Source organism: Lontra canadensis, unplaced genomic scaffold (genome assembly GCF_010015895.1).
Source record: "Lontra canadensis isolate GAN:19392208 unplaced genomic scaffold, GSC_riverotter_1.0 scaffold3, whole genome shotgun sequence".
Classification (NCBI taxonomy): domain Eukaryota; kingdom Metazoa; phylum Chordata; class Mammalia; order Carnivora; family Mustelidae; genus Lontra; species Lontra canadensis.
In genome coordinates, this window is record NW_022630997.1 from 26,832,933 (window position 1) to 26,850,169 (window position 17,237).

General features: G+C 57.8%; 1 protein-coding gene across 1 annotated transcript in view; it reads left to right on the forward strand.

Annotated features, from left to right (window-relative positions):
• Window positions 1-731: 731 nt before the first annotated feature.
• RET (ret proto-oncogene) overlaps window positions 732-17,237 on the forward strand; it is a 48,387-nt gene continuing 31,881 nt past the window's right edge. Inside the window, exon 1 of the mRNA XM_032836963.1 lies at window positions 732-794. The gene's annotated coding sequence lies outside the window, so the exon portion shown is untranslated. The remainder of the gene's footprint in view (window positions 795-17,237) is intronic.

The following is a 17,237-nucleotide window of genomic DNA, read 5'->3' on the forward strand; positions in this document are numbered from 1 at the left end:
CCGCGTCTCCCTCCTCTGAGAAATGGCGGAAGATGCGACCCGCGCCGAGAGCCTGAAGGCGGGGCACCCGCCTAGCTTCCCGGTCCGCTGGGGCGCACCCCTCGCCTGTCGGCCCAGACCCCGCAGCCCTGCGTGGTTTCCCAGCCCTCACAGGGCAGACAGAAAGGGCGACGCGCCGGGACCGCGAGCGGACGCACAGGCTGAGGAAGAGTGGCTGGGCGAGCTGGGGGTGCGCGAACTGGGGCTGCGGGTGGCAGCCGCGCACCCCGCGTCCTGCACCTCGCTGCTACTCGCACCTGGCCCCACCGGCGTCCCGCGTCCAACACCAGTCTCCTCTCCGAGCGAGGCGGGATCCGCACCAGCACCCCCACACCACCGCGGGTACCCCGAGCCCCGCCCTTACCCCCGCACCCCGCCCGCACCCTGGCCCCGCCCGGCACGCCCCCGGCACGCCCCCCTCACCGCCCCGCCCCGCCCCTGCCCGCTCCGGCGGCGCAGCCCGCGCGCGCCCCGCCTCAGTCCCGCGACCAGAGCTAGGCGCGCAGCAGAGGAGAGCAGCCGGAGTCGGCGCCCCGACGCTCTGCGCCCCCAGTGTCCTCCGCGTCCCCCGCGTCCCGGGCGGGCATGGGGCGGCCAGGCTAAGCACCGCATCCTGCCGCCGAAACCCGGGCCCCAGCCAGCAGCCCTCTTGCCGCGGCCCCGGCGCGCACGGGCCATGGCGAAGGCGACGGCGACGGCGACGGCCGGCGCGGCGGGGCTGCGGTTGCTGCTGCTGCTGCCGCTGTTCGGCGAAGGTGAGTCCTGCCGGGGGCCGGTGCCCGCAGCGACCGGGGCGAAGTTGGCGCCTGGCGCCGAGCGGCGAAGCGGACGCGCTCGGAAACGCCTTTCTCTTGGCTGCGGGCAGCGGTCTGCGCAGTTGCCCGCTGCCCGGGCTGAGCCGGGAGCGAGGTGGGGCGGCAGACCCGGCGCTTCGAGGCCCGAGCTGGGTGGGTCTCCCGCCAGAACGGGTCGTGGGCCGGGCGGCCGGGGTCGTGCCCAGGGCCTAAGTCGCGGCGGTGCGTCCCAGCCGGGTCGCGCCTCGTGCCCGCGTCCTGGAGCGAACCGGACGGACCTTGTTGCCGTTTCGGCGCAGGTCGGGGAGGCCGGGCGGTGTAGCCCGAGAAAGCCCGCGACTTGAGCGGGCAGCTCTGTCTCTGCAGATTGTTTCAACTTGGTTTCCTTTCCTCGTCCCATGTCGGTGTATTCCTCTCCAGCTCGGATTCCCTGGCCCGCCCAGGGGTGCGAAGGGCACCTGCTGTTTTATAAAAGGTTGCTTTTCCCTCCTGCGCTTTTGCCACCCTAGGCTTTAAAAAGCCGAAAAGCCCGTGGTTTCTGGGAGGCTGCCCTCGAGGGCCCGTTCAGACTGGCCCAGCGCAGCCGGGGGAGGGCCCGCCGCGGCCAGAGTTCCAACAGGCAGCTTTGGAGTCGTGCGCCAGGCTACCCGAGGGTGCGGCCTTTGCGACCAGGAGACCGCTCTTGGCCAAGCGCTTTTGACTGTCCTACGGTGGTGCAGGGCTGTGTGCCGCCTTCGGCCAGCGTCGGTGCTGGGAAGATTGGCTGTGGCCTTGCAAAGGCTGGTCACCACCCCCGCCCCAAACTCAGACAGAATGAAGCCTAAGGCCGCAGAATCTTTGACCCGTTGGCCATGCCTTTTAGTTTTCCTTGAACTGGCCCTGACTTGATATCCTCCTTCAGCATGCACCAAGTTTCTCTCCGACAGGGAAAGCTGCCCTCTCCCACTGCTTACAAAGGGCCTTCTCTCTCTGTGGCCTTTGGGAACAGGAGAAGCAGTGGTCCCCTGCCTCTAGCCTCTGGTCTTGCAGATTCTGGGTTCACAGACCGACCCCAAAGGCTTCATTTGTGTGGCTGAATCCTGGGTTTCCCTGGAAAGATACTGAAGCCAGAATGGGTTCCCAGTCCATCATGGGGAAGGCAGGGGAGAAGCCCTTCCCTTGCCCTGAGGAGGAATGAGGGGGAGGGGGTCTGTTTCTGGTAAGAGAACTCTGGGGTCACTGGGCTGCATGGGGGAAGACCCCGAGGAGGCTGCAGTCAGGACAGAGGTAAACACAAGCAGAATGTTCTGAAGATCTCTTATAACTCTGAGTTGTAACTTTGTAGTTGTGGGTGTGTAGTCAGGTGTGAGCCGGAAGCTAGTGCTGGCTGGGCAGCCTGTGCCAGCCCCACTGTCTGTAGAGGCTTTCCCCATGCTCTCCCACAGCCACTAGCCGAGTTGAGGTGCCTGAGAGGCTTTAAGGGCTAGACTTTGGAGCCCAGGCTGCAAGGGTCAGCCTGTGGCACTTGGCCTGAATGCAGGCTTTTTCACACCCCTGGCCCACAGAGTTTGGTGGCCAAAGACAGGCTCTCCAAGCAGGGAAGGTGAGCGTCCCACCCCGCCCACCCTTCCCTTGGGATGACCAAGAAACCATGATTGGTGGGTGCTGAGAGTGGGGAAATGGCTCTGCAGCCCCCAGGAGGACACAGCTGGGGCCCTGGGAGAGGCACAGGGGCATCCGTCGCTTGGAGCAGCCACGGAGAAACGGCTGAGCCTGGCTCTCCTTGAGCCGAACCAGGCCATCACTAGTGAGCCCTGCGGCAGCTCCAGGACCCACCCAGGCTGAAAGCAGCTCAGCCTCTGGGCGCCCTCTTGTGGATGCGGCGCTCTGGTGGCCAGGCCTGTTGCCCTGGGGATGGATGCTCTGGGTCTCTAGAGGATGAGACTGTCCCCTGATTGGCCAGACAATTCCCCCAAGGCAGAAGGCTCTCTTCTGTGCTGGGGGACTGACAGGAGGGGAGTAGAGAGGCGACCCAGATGAAGAGGCAGGGGCCTAGACGAGCGTGCAGAGGAAGGAGCCCTGCTACCTCAGAGCTGGCCAGGAAGGGGGGACAAGGATGTCTAGAGCAAGGCCATGGGACATAAACAGATGCCTGCAGCTTGGTCCCGCTCCATGTGTGCACACTGTCATAGTGTGTGACCACATACACCTTCAGAAAAAGGTACCGACACAGACTTCTCCCACATCATGGCATCCATGTGTGGGTGCGAGCTTGCACATGAGCGCGTGCGCACACACACACACACACACACACACACAGGGTCTCTCTCTCTCTCTCTCTCTCTCTCTCACACACACACACATACACACAGAATCTCTCCCTCTCCCTCTCTCTCACACACACATGGTCTCCCCCCGCCTTTCTCTCTCTCTCACACACACACAGGGTCTCTCTCCCTCTCTCACACATACTGGATCTCCCCTCTCTCTCTCTCTCACAAACACACATAGTGTCTCTATCTCATACACAAGGTCTCTCTCTCACACACACATACACACACACAGGGTCTCAGTCTCGCTCTCATACACACACACACACACACACACACACGATCTCTCTCTCACACACACACATGCACACACACACTCACTCATACTCATAACTGGTCATCACAAGACACACTCCTGCCCCTGGTCAAGGGTATGTAATCATGACCCCTGTGGCCACACACACACCCCCTAGTGAATGAGGCTCGACCCCCCCCCCATTCTCCACCCTCCCCCAGGGAACCCAGCCCCTTTCCTTGCCACTCACACATATCCACCCCCTCATACACTCATGGACATGGCCCAGTGGTCCCAGGGAATCCTAGAACCTGGGAAACTTCCATCTCAGACTTATTCTTAGAAGAGTTTCTAGCACTTTGCTGCTCAATACAGATACAGCCCCTCAGCAATTTGAGTCCCAGCTCTTGGGCCCTGCCAGGCTGACACCTCACCCAGCACCATCTCCCTGACTCCCACAGTCCCTCAGCAGGCCTCGAGTCTCTTGTCTTCCTGGTCTGGCTTCTTGGGTCCCATTTTGCTCAGCACCTGTGGCTTCAAGGAAGAACCTGCCCTCTCTCCCTGCAGACCTCTGGGACTTTCACTCTCCAGCACCAAAGAAGGGAAGATTTGCCATGACTTGGCAGGCTCCCTCTCCGGGATGCCAGGCCCAGGCCTCTGCAGTGTGGCCTGGGCAGGCCACTTATGCCTGGACCAGATGTCAGAGCCGCCTCTGCTGGGAAGGCTGCCTCACCTACTTCTTACTTTCTTTGGGCCCCTCCCTCTCTTTTGCCAGGGTCTGGTAGAAGACAAGTCCTGCTTCACCAGCTCACCTGGGCCCTGCCCTCTTTCTTCTCTACCCTAGCCTGCATCCCTGCTAAGCCCCTCTGACCTCTGGGGGCCCCCAACAGAGTCTAGCCTGACCAAGGCTACAGGGGATGGGCTGGCTGGTGGGCTCCTAAGGGTGGAGCCTGCAAACAGGGAACAAATGGGAAAGTTTATTGAGCCCATTGCTAAATTGCCTTTATTCTGCAGAATTGCTTTAGGGATAGCTAAGTAAATCACTGTTTCCTTGGTGGTGTGAAGAAAATGGGATGCATTCACCTAATGGGGAGCTAATGGCCTTTTAGCCAGGGGAAGAGAAAACTAATTAAAAATCATGGTATCTGTTAAAATGGAGCCCAAGGTGCCAAGGGATATGGAGGGCCCGGAAGCTACCACCTCCCTTGAGGCCTTACCCCTCTCTGTGACCTGAGAGAGGACTCCTCTGTCCTCTGGTCTTAGCTGGACAAAGCTGATGTCAGCAGCAGCTACCCCAGGGAACTCATAGCCTGCTCGTCCCCTGCTGAGCACCGCCTGTCAACTAGCTTCCTGTAACCTCCCGGAACCCTAAGGGACATGACCTTGGTTTCCCATTTCACAGGTGAGGAAACCTTGCCCCACATAGCCTGTGGACTATAGCCTGTGGCGAAGACTCCCCGCCCCCAGGCCTCTGGCTTTCCTCAGGTGTCTTCTCCAGGCCAGCGGTGGTGGGGACCAGGGATGGGGCTGAGGAGGGATCCTGGGAAGGGAAGGTAGTCCTGAGCCCTCTCCCCCACCAGTGCTCACCTGCTCAGGGCTCCAGCCCGGCCCAGCTACAGGAGTGAAGTGTGCGCTGTGCTTGAAACAGGAGCTCTTCTGGGTCATGGCTGATTTCTCAGGTCAGACCATTGCTTTAGCTGATGTTTGGGAGTCTTACAGTTTTGGAGACAGCCCCCCGGCATGGCCCTGGCATAGCTGGGCCTGGGACAGGGGTGTGTGTGCTCTTGTGAGGCAGGAGGAGATCTCTTTGAGGGTGTAGGCTCTGCATGGGGACCCAGCACCTGGTAGAAGCTACTGTGCTGGGGTGGGGTGGGGTGGGGTGGGGTGGGGTCGGGGGCTGGGCTTCAGGGGCCGTGAGTGCAAATGTGTCTCCTTCTCCAGGACAGGGCCCTCCTTCCTAGGGCACTGGGGCAGCCTGGGAAAAGAAAGCAGCCAACCAGGGACCCAGGAAGAAAGGCAGAGTTGGAGAGGCACTGCCCTACCTCCCAAGCAGTGCTTCCGTCCACCCTGTGGAAGCAGCTACTTTTCTACTGTGGAACCTCCTCCCTATCCTGTGGGTGTGGAGGAGGACACTCCCTGCTGTGAGGGTAGTTCAGGGGCTCCTGACCTAAGCTTACGTCCCCACGCCCTCTTCCTTCTCCCCGTGTCCTCCCTTCCCTATGTCCTTCTCCTCCCTGTGTCCTCTTCCTCTTGGTAACCTCCTCCTTCTTGTGTCCTCCTCTACCCGCTGTCCTCCTCCCCATGTCCTCCCCTTCTTATGTTCTTCTCCTCCCCATGTCTTCCTCTTCCCCATATTCTCTTCCTTCTCTCCCTGTCTTTCTCTTTCTCCCATGTTCTCCCCCCCCACCCCATGTCTTCCTCCTTCCATCTCCTCCTCTTCCTCCCAGTGCCCTGCTCCTCATGCTCTCCTTCCCATGTCTTCTGCTTCTTCCCAGCATTGTTGTCCTCCTCCCTATGTCCTCCTCCTCCCCATGTCCTTCTCTCCATGTTCTCCTCCCCATATCCTTCCCCTCCCTGTGTCCTCCTCCTCCTACCTGTGTTCCCCACATTCTTCTCCCCTCTCTGTCCTCCTCCTCATTTCTGCAATTGTTTCTCTGAGTGAGTGATTTAATAGTAACAATAACAGTAATAAGGATCCACAGGTACTCCCTGGGGGACCATCTGCTATCTAGGGAGCTTCTCCAGGGCAGGAGATGCCCTTGGGAGACAACACAAGGGCCCTCTGACCTCAGAACTGTCACTGTGCAGGGAGGGTCAGGCAGTAAAGGAAGCACTAAGCCATCACTTCTCCCAGATGCACAAGTGTGATTTCCGAGGAGGTGCTCAGCGAGAGGCAGGCTAAGGGGCAGGGTAGGAGAGGGCCTTGGGCAGCCAGGCAGGCAAGTGACCCTCCTGGCTGTGGGCTTCAGTGTGGTGATGACAGCCGGGAGTGCCCCAGTCCCCCTGCCCATCTCCCTCCTATTCCCTTGCTCCCTCTCCTCAGCCTCCTGTAGGTCTCGGAGGGCCCTCTTCCATGCTCTATGGGGTGATGCTCCTGGAAGACTGGGGCATCAGTGCAACTCAGAGAGGCCAACCCAGGAAGGCCCTCTGGCCTGGGGAGGGTGCTCCCGGGACACTTGTAGGGCTATGAATGCCTAGGCCTCCCAGAACCCACCTGGCTTTCCCTTCACCACCCCAGAGTGGCAATCCAGGCCTGGTGTTTGGGGGTTTAAGGGAGGCTGTGACTTCAGAGGCAGGACCCCACCTCATGTCGGAAAACCTTAGCAGGTGAGGCTGTCTTTGGGCCAACACTCCAGGACACTTGGGAAACTACAGGACACCTGTAGACTGGGCCTTCCTGCCCTCCCTCCCCATCTAGTCTTCCTACTGCCCACCTTTCCTCAGCTCTGGGACCAGACAAGGCCTGGGCTCCCTGCAGGCTCAGGTTTCCAGCTCTGTGGTTGTCCCCAAGGCTGGAGCCGTGAAGCTAGTGGGCCCTGCACTGTTCTGTCTGAGACGCTGGGCAAGGAGGTGGTAGACAAGAGGAGGCAGCGGTATGCCTCCCCCCTCGGAGCCGACACCCCTAGAAAATGAGGTTGTGGGGTGGGTGATGCCAACAGGACCTTGTTCAGGCACCACCTGGGCCCCCAAGGAGAGCAGGTGTCCAGCCCCGAACAAACACCTCTGTTTGCTTTTGCCCTGTGAGTGGCTCCACAAAGTACAGCAGCCCGGGCACCCCCGCAGGAAAGTCACCTGTGCATCTGTGGGCTGGCCGGCTCGACTTGTCCATGACAGTCTCACAGCAGGGGGTGGGGTTCTGTGACAGGCAGGGCCCCGTTCTAGGCCCAGCTCGGGAGAGATGTCTGTGTCCCTGTAGCCCAGGCCCTGGGACCCCAGCCACCCTCTCAAGTTCAGGCACTGGCAGCCGCCCCTCACTGCCATCTTGGGCTGTTGTCACATAGGGGCGCTGATGTCTAGGTTCTGCAGGGCCCAGGCCTCCAAGAAGTGCTTAGAAGGCAGCATGGCCCAGTGCCGGGGGCACAGGGGAGTCAAAGTTCTGAGCCCAGCCCCAAGCACCAGGCTGACCTGCTCTCTGATGGGAGACAGGGCTCTGCTGCCAAAATAAATCAGAAAGCCCCTAGCAGGGTACTGACCCTCAAAGCTTGCGCCTCCTAGGTGTGTCTATATGATCACCATCAGATTCCAGTGATTCTCACTCTTTTTGAAAGGGGAAAAGAAAAAATGCAATTTCCTAAAATTTAATTAGTGGCCTAGGAAATGCTCGGGAAAATGTGGTCTCTCTGTGCCAGGACCTGAGGGTAGGGTGCGTTGCGGGGGTTGACTCCGAGGTGTGCAGAGTGACGGCAGCCATCTGAGAGTCTCATGAGTTGGTTCCTTAAATTCCTTTTCCCAGTGAAACAAGCAAAGACACAGAAATAGTGAAAGACAGAGCTGGAGCTGGTCCTGGGTGGATGCAGGTTTTCTCCTTGCCTGCTCCCCCATCCTGCCCTTCTGACATTAGCCGTGGGGCATCTGCTGCTTTCTCTCCTTTCTGGGGAGGAGAAAGGGTGGAGTTGGGGCACAGGGCACTGTTCCAGCATCCACTTAGCCCTGGAGTCGCTGCCCTCCATCTTCTCCCCGGCGGAAGCAGGGTTAACATGCACTTAGCACTACGGGGACCCACTTTGCCACCCGAGGGATGCGCCTGGTCAGGTAGGCAGCCCCGAGGGTGGTCTTCGTGGGCTACTCACCCAGAGGGACCACAGACATGACTCCACAGAGCCTTGAAAGGTCTTGAATGAGAGCCCATTCGAATAATCTTTGCTTCCCTGCTTCCCACCCACTCCTATCTTTGAGGGCAGGTGAGGATGTACTTGGTAACGGAAGCTCCCATAGTCTCAGTAACTCAACACAGTCCTTGTGTCTCCTGCTGACAGTGCCCCCCGCCAGGCACTCCATGCCCAGCCACGTGCTCAGGGAGGGGCACAGAGCCAGGCCTGGAGGGGGCCCGGCACTCTGCCCAAGTTCTGTGGGCTGGAATCCTGTCGCGTGGCCCAGAATCCTGTCGCGTGGCCCTTCCCTCCTCAAGAGAAGCCCCGAGTACAAAGGAGAGTGTTGTGGGTGGGAGGGCACATGCCGGGGCACCCGCGGACACCCTTGGGATCCCCCTCTCCAGACTCACACCCTTGAGCCCCACCTCTTTGATGTCTGCTCTCCTGGTCAGCACAGCCAGGACCTGCGTTGGGCCCGGGCACTGGGGAAGGAGGGATGGTGGATAATTACAGTTTGCTTTTTGGGGGGAGGTAAAATTCACACAACGTGAAATCAGCCATGGTAACTGAACGATTCAGTGGCGTTTAGTGCTTTCACAGTGTTGCCTCGGTATTGCTGCTGTGTTGTTCCAAAACATTTTCACTACCACAAAAGGGAGCTCTTAGCCCCTAGATATTGCCCCACTAGCGCCCCCACACCTAGCCCCCGGTAACCACTGCTCTGCGTCCTGTCTCTACAGGTTCGTCCTCTCTGGATGTTTCATATAAATGGACCTTTTTATCTGGCGTCTTTCTCTTAGCGTCGTGTTTTCAAAGTGCGTGCACATTGTGGCATACATCCCTATTTTATTTCCTTGTGAGGGTGATATTCCATTGGATGTAAATATCAGATTTATTTATCCATTCATCTACTGATGGACTTTAAGATCGTTTCCACCTTTTAGCTGTTGTGACTAAAGCTGCTATGAACGTTCATGGGCAAATATCTGAGTCCCTGGTTTCAGTCTTCTTAGATACATACCTAGGAGTGGAGTTGCTGGGCTGTCTGATAATTCTGTATTATTTTTTGAGGAATTGCCAAATTGTTTTGCCCAGCAGCTGCCCTGTTTTACATCCCCGCCAGCAGTGTGTGAGAGTTCTGATTTTGCCACATCCCTGACAGCACTTGTTATTTTCTGGGTTTTTATTTTGTTTTCTCTTAATTATAGCCAGAATGTGGGGTACAATGTGGTATCTCGTACTTTTGATTTGCGTTCTCCTAATGATTAGTGAGGCTGAACATCTTTGTTCAAATATGCTCATTGGCCATTTGCATCTTCTTTGAAGAAATCATCTCTTCAGGTCCTTCGCCCCATGTTTTAATTGGGTGGGGTGTCTTTTTGTTGTTGGGCTTACCTTGCTTTATCAGACCTCCACCAGGTATTGCTGAGAAGCCGTTTTGTGTCATTAACATTTCACCGTGTCTGTGACATTTCTGACAGTGTTTGAGCCCCAGGTCCCTTTTGAGGAGGACAGGGGTTCATCAGATATTCAGTGGGGGAGGCTGAGTCACCATAACCCCACTGGGACCCTGAGGACCTTCTCCAAAGACCTGGACCCTGAGGCCATGTGAAGCGTGAATGCCCCAGAAGCAATGGTGTCACAACTCGTGTATGAGATGCCCGTGCCCGGGGATCACCTTGTGAAGGACCGGGGAAAGGAGGGGTGCCAGGATCCAGCAACCCACCCAGCCCACCTGACAAGGCAGGACTCAGCAGCAGGAAGACCCAGGGCCGCCCTGTCTTGCTAAACCTCAGTCCTGACTCTAAAAATAACCAGGCAGATCTGGTGTAAGTTGATTATTGTAATTGTGGCTGTGTGATGTCATGCTGCTAGTCCCTTGAAGCCATTTTCCTAGGACAGCAGTGTGCACTGAGGCGTTGCTCACCCTTGTATCCAGAAGCTACAGGAGTGCTGGGCAGAGGCATGGGGGTGGGCAGGCCGTGACTGAGGAGTAGCTGGAAGGCTTTGTGGGCCCCAGGCTGCTCTGGTTCCATAAGAGGGGGGAGGGAAAATGGAGGAGGGAGAATAGAGAACTGGCTTCCGTCCGTGGGTGCTCTTTACCTGGCTTGTCCCAGCCATGATTCCAAGGAGGCGTTTCTGTCCTGGTTCCCAGCCGGTCACACAGAGAGGCAGTGAAGGAGTGTGAGCTTGGGCCCAGCTCTGCCCTTGTCTTTCTGTTTCCTTGTGTTGCCCTAAGACTCTCCTTTGGACCTAGGTCATGTCTTTTTGCCTAATCATTGGTGGTCTAGGAAGGCACCTGTGATTGTAATCTCGTTGCATCCCATGGCCCACGCCCCACTCCCAGAGACCACCCCGGTTTCCATCATGCCCACCATCCTGCCACTTGTCCCTGTTCAGAAAGTTCATTCTGTGACTGCTTCTGCACAGACATCACATAGACTTGTAGGGGAATCAGAATTAAAAGGAGCCTTAGCCTCAGGTGTAACCTTGTCATTTTATACATGGGGAAACCATATAGATGGGGAAAGCCCTCGGTGTGCAGTGGGCCCTCAGGACCTGCCGGCTTGTCTGGCCACAGGCCCATGCTGTGCTGAAACCGCCTCTGTCAGAGGCTTCCCCAGCTCTCTTCCTTCCACCCTCCCAGCAGAGCAGACCATTAGGCCTTCTTTGAGGCACACCCCCCCCCATCTCCAGAGAGAACCCAGCCTCTGGTCCAGGTGTTGTGGTGGCCCTGGACCCAGGGGGTCCCCTCTGCTGTTCACCTGATCACACCTACCCTTGCTTTTAGTGGGGAGTAGGGAGGGGAGGGGGCAACAGATCTGAAGCTGCAGGGAGGGAGCAAGGGGGGGCTCCCAGCAGCAGCACTGTGACATCCCAAACCTGCCCCACATAGAAAGGAGTGTGTACTGGAGGCATGAGGCAAGCCTTTTCCCAGAGCCCCTGGGAAAAGGGCCTTCCTTTGACAGGGCCCCTTCTGGTCTTCTCAGACTTGACAAGGAAGCACATCCAGACCATAGGACAGCCTTCCAGCCCCCCATCGAGCTAGAGCAGTCCCAGTAGGCCCTTGTCTGACTGACAGGCTACTGCTGGCTCATGGAGGTGCCTCTGTCCCAGTCACCCCATGTAGAAGACGTTACCTTCCTGACCCCTCCCCCACAAGTCATGGGTCAGTATCCACATGCAGAAGCTGGAGCCTGCTGATTCCACCTTTTCAAGTATTTAGTGATAATAGGATCCAGTGGGATGGAGGGAAGGATCCCTCGAGGCTCACTTATGTGTCCAGCTGAGATAGACATGTTGGGCCCCTAGCATTGGTGAGCACCTGCCAGGTACTTCCTCTGCACGCAGCAACCATTACTGTGTCTGTCCCTGTCAGACAGATACTGGCTGAGCAGACTCCCTCCCAGTCACACATACCTGGGCTTCACCCCATTTCACTGAAATGTTAACAATGTTTATACCAGGAGACTTCTAGGGGCACCTGCTTTATAGAAGAGGCTAAGGGAGGTATGGATGGGTATCTATGATGGCATTTTCAGCCTGGTCTGCAAGCAGGTGGGTGGGTGGCCCAGAGTCCCAGGGCCCAGGGCGCTGGCTTATCTGCACAGCCGGCACTGAGCAGGAGAACTTGGTGGCCACACACACAACCCCAGACAGGATCCTCAGCTTAAGTCCTGGCTCACTGTCTGAGTGGCCTTGGGCAAGGTGCTTAGCTTCTTTCTGCCTCAGTTTCCCCCTCTGCAAGACAGGCATCATAACCAGCCCTACTTCTGGCAGTTGTGTTAATAAGTGAACAATTCATGTGAAGTGCTTTAGAACAGAGCCTCTCATAGAAAATGCACTGTAGACATCTGGCCTGTTAATGTTGCACGAAGAGGGGCTCCTGCTTGGCTCAGTCAGTTAAGTGCCTGCCTTCAGCTCAGGTCATGATCCCAGGGTCCTAGGATCAAACCCCGCATCAGGCTTTCTGCTCAGCAGGAAGCCTGCTTCCTCCTCTCTCTCTGCCTGCCTCTCTGCCTACTTATGATCTCTGTCAAATAAATAAATAAAATCTTTTAAAAAGAATGTTGCACAAAGAGTGCTGGGGACAGGGCAGGGGTGGTGGTAGACAAAAACGGGCAGAACCATCTCTGTTCAGGGAGCTCAAGGTTGGTGGGGTGACATATTTGCTTAAGTCTGAGTCACAGTGCCCTGCTGGGTGCCTGAGGGATAGTTCTCCCAGCAGAGGCACACAGGGCCCAAGCCAGTAATGTCCTGGCCGGTCACCCCCAGGCCGGGGCCAGCACAACCAAAGTCAGCTGGGGCCTCGGGGCATGAGAGTGCTGGAGCCACAGGGGCCTGGTGACCCGCAAACAGTCATCGGCAGGCCACTTGGGTGGCCGGTCTTTTTCCAGCCAGGCCTTGCCCTGGGTAAGAAATTAATTGTAACCTAATTGGCAGTTTCCTTTGCATAGAAGCCGGAAGGAACTGCCCGTGAGGCTGGTGATTAGCTTAGCGGCAGCTGGGAAATCACATTTGGGCAGGAGCGTCCATCATCTCAGGCCACTGCAGCTGGCCTGGACGGGTGTGGACGTGTGGGCGGCGGTTGTGGGTGCAAGCACGGTGCAGCCTGGGGCCCGGACTCCTCGGAGCAGAAGGCTGGGGCCTGTGAGCAGAGGGCGAGTGCAGGCTCCTGGCTCCCACGCTGCCTGGGCTGTAGAGCTCAGTCATGACCTCAATCCCCCAAACCCCAACCACGCCCAGACCCCTTCCCCACGCTCGCAGGGGGCTCCCTGAGTGATGTGGCCCAGTGACTGGAGACCTGGGGGCTGACTGCATTTCGACCATGCATGTGAGAGGTGAACCTCTGCGTCTGTTTCCCATTGGGGTGTGCCTATGTGCGCAGAGTGGCATCTCTGGGGCAGGGGCTGGCCTTTCTCTCTTTCTCCATCTGGCTGCTCTCCCAAACTGCCAGCCACATTTCCCAGCCAAGGCCCAAGAGGACAGGTGTCTGGGGAGATGCTGCACCCACATTGGGTCCCCTGCCCTTCCCCACCATGAACCACACAGTGAGGACTGAGGCCAGAGGGATGGTGGTGGGCCCTGAGAGCTGAGCTGTGTGTGAAGCCCTTGGCCAGACAGGCAGGTGGGAGCCCTGGGCTCTGTGCTGGACACAACCTTCCAGAACATGGAGAGCCCCGGAGCTCGTCACAGGAAGCTGAGGGCCCCAGTGTGGGCCAGGGTGCCCACTTGCTCCTCCCTGCATGAGGGCCTATTCAGCTGGCCCTTGCCGTGTGCCCAGCCCATACCAGGAAGGCCACTCTGCCTCGTGGGCATTAGTGGCACAGGCCGCCCACCGCAGGCTGCTGGCAGCACTTAGGGAAGAAGGAGTGGAGGACTGGAACTGAGGGGGCACTGCTGAGATCACAGTGACTGATGTTCTTGTTGGGACATTAAAATAATTAAGATGGTGAATTGTATGTGTGTTTTACCACACTTAATTTTGAAAACTGGGTTTCCCTTTTATGCCCCCCCCAAATCTGTTAAGAAGTTCGATTTACCAATTTGAGCTCTACTTTCTTCCTAAAAGCAGATGCATTATAATCCCTTATAAAAGCAGAGCCTCCCACTGAGACAGAGAGTAGTGATGGCAGGCAGACCCTGCACACACACACGTGTGTATGTGTGTAAGTGAGCACACACATTCTGGCCACATCTCCATCTTCGTCACCAGTAGGTCATTTCCTGAGCAGGGATCCAAGGTTTTGTTCTCAGCCTGGGGGACTGTTTGCTCAGCACCCACCCCCCCGCCTGACTGAGATGCCTCGTGCCCTAGAGGAGTCCACATGTCTCTCACGAGGCTTGTGAGGACAGGAGGGGCATCCGTGTGGCTCTTCTGGCTCATTCTACTGCTGGTTCTCCACCTGCGGCTCTCAGTACCCATCAGACCAAACCAGAGAATCTTAGCTCCACACCCCCATCCCAAATTTGGACCATTTCCCAAAGTCTCCAGTGCACCCCCCCCACTCCATGAAACCATGTGTTTATTGGTTTCCTCCTTCACCGTTGCCTTCATTGGGCCACTCACTATGATGTCTGTTCTTTCAGCTCATAGTGGTGAGTTGGCTGATGTCCCTGGAATGTGGGTGTCCAAGAGAGTGGGAAGGAGGTGAGCTGGGGGAAGGACAGTTGGGCCCTCACCCCTGGTGAGGAGCTGTGTTTTATTCTGCAAGCAGTGGGCAGTTAATACAGGGCTTCAGGAAGAAGGGGATGTGGTCCGAGTGACCCTGGTGGTTCTGTACATGCGGCCTGTGGGGTTAAGAGTGGGCTCAGGAAGGCCTCTTGAGCAGTGTGGTTTCATGCAGGTAGAGGAGATGTGGGAGCGGGAGCATGGCGGCTTGGACTGGGGATGGCAGAGGGCATCCTGTGTTTGCTCTGCTCAAAGGTGTGGAAGATGGAAGGGCTCAGGACGAGTCTGAGGCGTGTGGCCTCAGCAGTGATGTGGCTGGTACCCTGACTGGGGCGGGCAGGTGGGAGGAGCAGGCGAGGCTGGGTGGTCGGGATCCTCCTCTAAGTGGACTGAGACGTGGGAGGGGCTGGAGCAAGACGATGGAGATTCGCACCTGGCACTGAGGATGAGGTCAGGGCCGGCGAACGTGGCAGACATGAGCACAGAGACTCACGAACAGGGGCACGAGTGCCGTGGGACCGGCTGCTGTTTGCTTGGAGGGAACAGGGAGAGAAAACAAGGAGCTTCCACCATTCAGAGGGCTCCCAAGGGGAAGGAAACCCGCATAGGAGATGGGCAGGCTGGTTAATCCTAATGCAAGGGGAGAGAGCACCAAAGACTGGAGGTCCTAGCAGCAGCCAGAGAAGAGGATGCCAAGGAGTGACAAATAGAATGGGTACAGAGTTCTCTGAAGCAGCAGCAACAACAGAAAAGTCCTCTGAAGGACTGAGAGAAAATAACTTTGCCACAGAATTCTCTACACAGCAAAAGTACTTTCCAGGAATGAGGTAGAAGGCTTATGTAAAAAACAATTTAAGAAAAGGCAAGAGAAACCCAAGCCCCAGGTTCCTGTTCAAAGTGAGTGGGGTGAGGTGGAAGGTGGGGAGCCGGGAGGGGCAGCAGCAGGGCCAAGCGTCCGGCAGGGTCGGCTGCGCGCCCACGGGCGTTTGTTGTGGGGTTCACTCTCCGTGTAAGTGTCCTGCAGGGCACGTTTGCGTCTATCAGATACGCTGCTGGAGCAAAGAGAAACCGTGACTGTGCCAGAGGGGCGGGGCCGTGCTGTGGACGTCCTGGGAGGGTGGTTGTGCCCAGCGCTGCTGTTGGATGTGGAGGGACCCCCCACGGGGACAGCTGGCCTGCAGGGGGAGGGGCCGTCCCTGGGGAGAAGTCGGTGGGGTCTGTTTCCCATTCCCAGAAAAGATGATGGCATTAGGAAATCGTCTGTTGAGGAGGTTCTGCTGGCTTATAATAAAACTGTCATCGACGCAGTCTGGCGCTCGTCAGGGGCAGGAGCTGGGGCTGTCCGGCGCACGGGTTCTGCAGGAGGGGACTGCCCTGCACTCACATGCAGGCAGGCCCTGGCCCCACCCCATTCTTGCATCGTACCGTTGCACTTTTATTTTTTTCTTCCTTAGAAGCCCTGAATTCCAGCTTCCATGTTGCAGTCCTAGGACATTTTTAGTTGCTGGGGGCTCTTGGCCTTTCCCCAGTAGGGCGACTATGTGCCGTGTTGAGTGCGACTCACTGGGCACTTGTGGCAGGGGGGAGGACAGGCCCTGAGCTGGGGCAACAGGCTGAGGGCGCCTGGCCGGGAAGCGCCTGCCCAGATCTGGACTGGCAGGGTCACAGAGCAGCACAGCCACTGCAGAGGGGGGACAGGGAAGGCAGAAGTGGCTCAGGTGATCCTCGAGTGGTCCCGATGGCCAGGGCTGACCAGGACCTCGGAGAGCTGATGCAGGTGAGCCCACAGTGGGGACCAGGCTATGCCACGCTGCTGTACACCAAGGAAGCCCGAGGGCGTGAGTGGCTGTGTAACCGTGTGCGTGTGGGAGAGTGAGAATGTGGAGGAGAGACGTGTGAATAATTGTGGGCTCACTGAGGGTTCTGCGGTCACCCAGCCCTTGAAACAGGAGAGGGTCACATAACTTCCAAAGCTACGTGTTGGGAGAACAACGGTGAGCACCGGGGAGTTCCGTGGGCCAGCTCAGGCTGAGAGCCCCCAGGGAAGGACCCCCCCCCCCCACCGCCACGCCAGGCTGGGATCAGAGCCTGCTGGTGGAGCTGGGCAGCAGCCCACAGCTCATGGAGAAGATGGGGTTGCTTGGGCCGGGGCTGGCCTGCAGCCTCAGGATGGGCTGGAGACAACCCTTCAGGGCACAGGGGAGCCAAGGCTGTGGATGGGTCTGCGGGAAGGTGATCACTAGGCTCACGTGTGGGCTGTGCAGGCACCAAGGGTCTGTGAGCTTTGGGCAGGTGGAGGGGGTGGAGCATGTGAACTGTCCCCACACCTCTCTGCTGCTCGCTGCCCCGGGGCAGCAGGAGCCTGAAAAAGCCAAGGCAAGCTGCCAGAAGCAGGAGCAGGGCCCTTGACCGCCAGCAGCGTCCCCCCCCACCCGATGAGGCTCCCCTTCTTGCTTATGGCAGGGAAGCCGCTCAGGGTCCAGTGTGGGCATGAGGGTGTGCGCACGTGGAACAGAGCGTGTGCAAGAGCACACGTGCTCTTGTGAAACGCTGAATGAAAGAGAGGGAGTGGGGGGCTAAGGGCCTGGTTCCATCTGCACCCAAATCCGAATAAATATGCCAACCAAATGTGGAGCATTGGAAACAACCTTTGCAGGCTACAGAATGGTCCCAGGTAAAGGCAAAACCGTGGCCTGGTGATGGCATGCACTGAACGCAGCCAGTAGGGCTCCCAGCTGGCAGGCACCCATGGTGGATCTGCTCATAAACAAGACATCAGGGGAGGCCCAGCTCAGAGCAGGACAGCACTTCACCCTGTCAAAGTTCATTCTACACCTTTTCCCTGTTGGGGTCTGGAAGGGTGGGAGGAGATGGGGT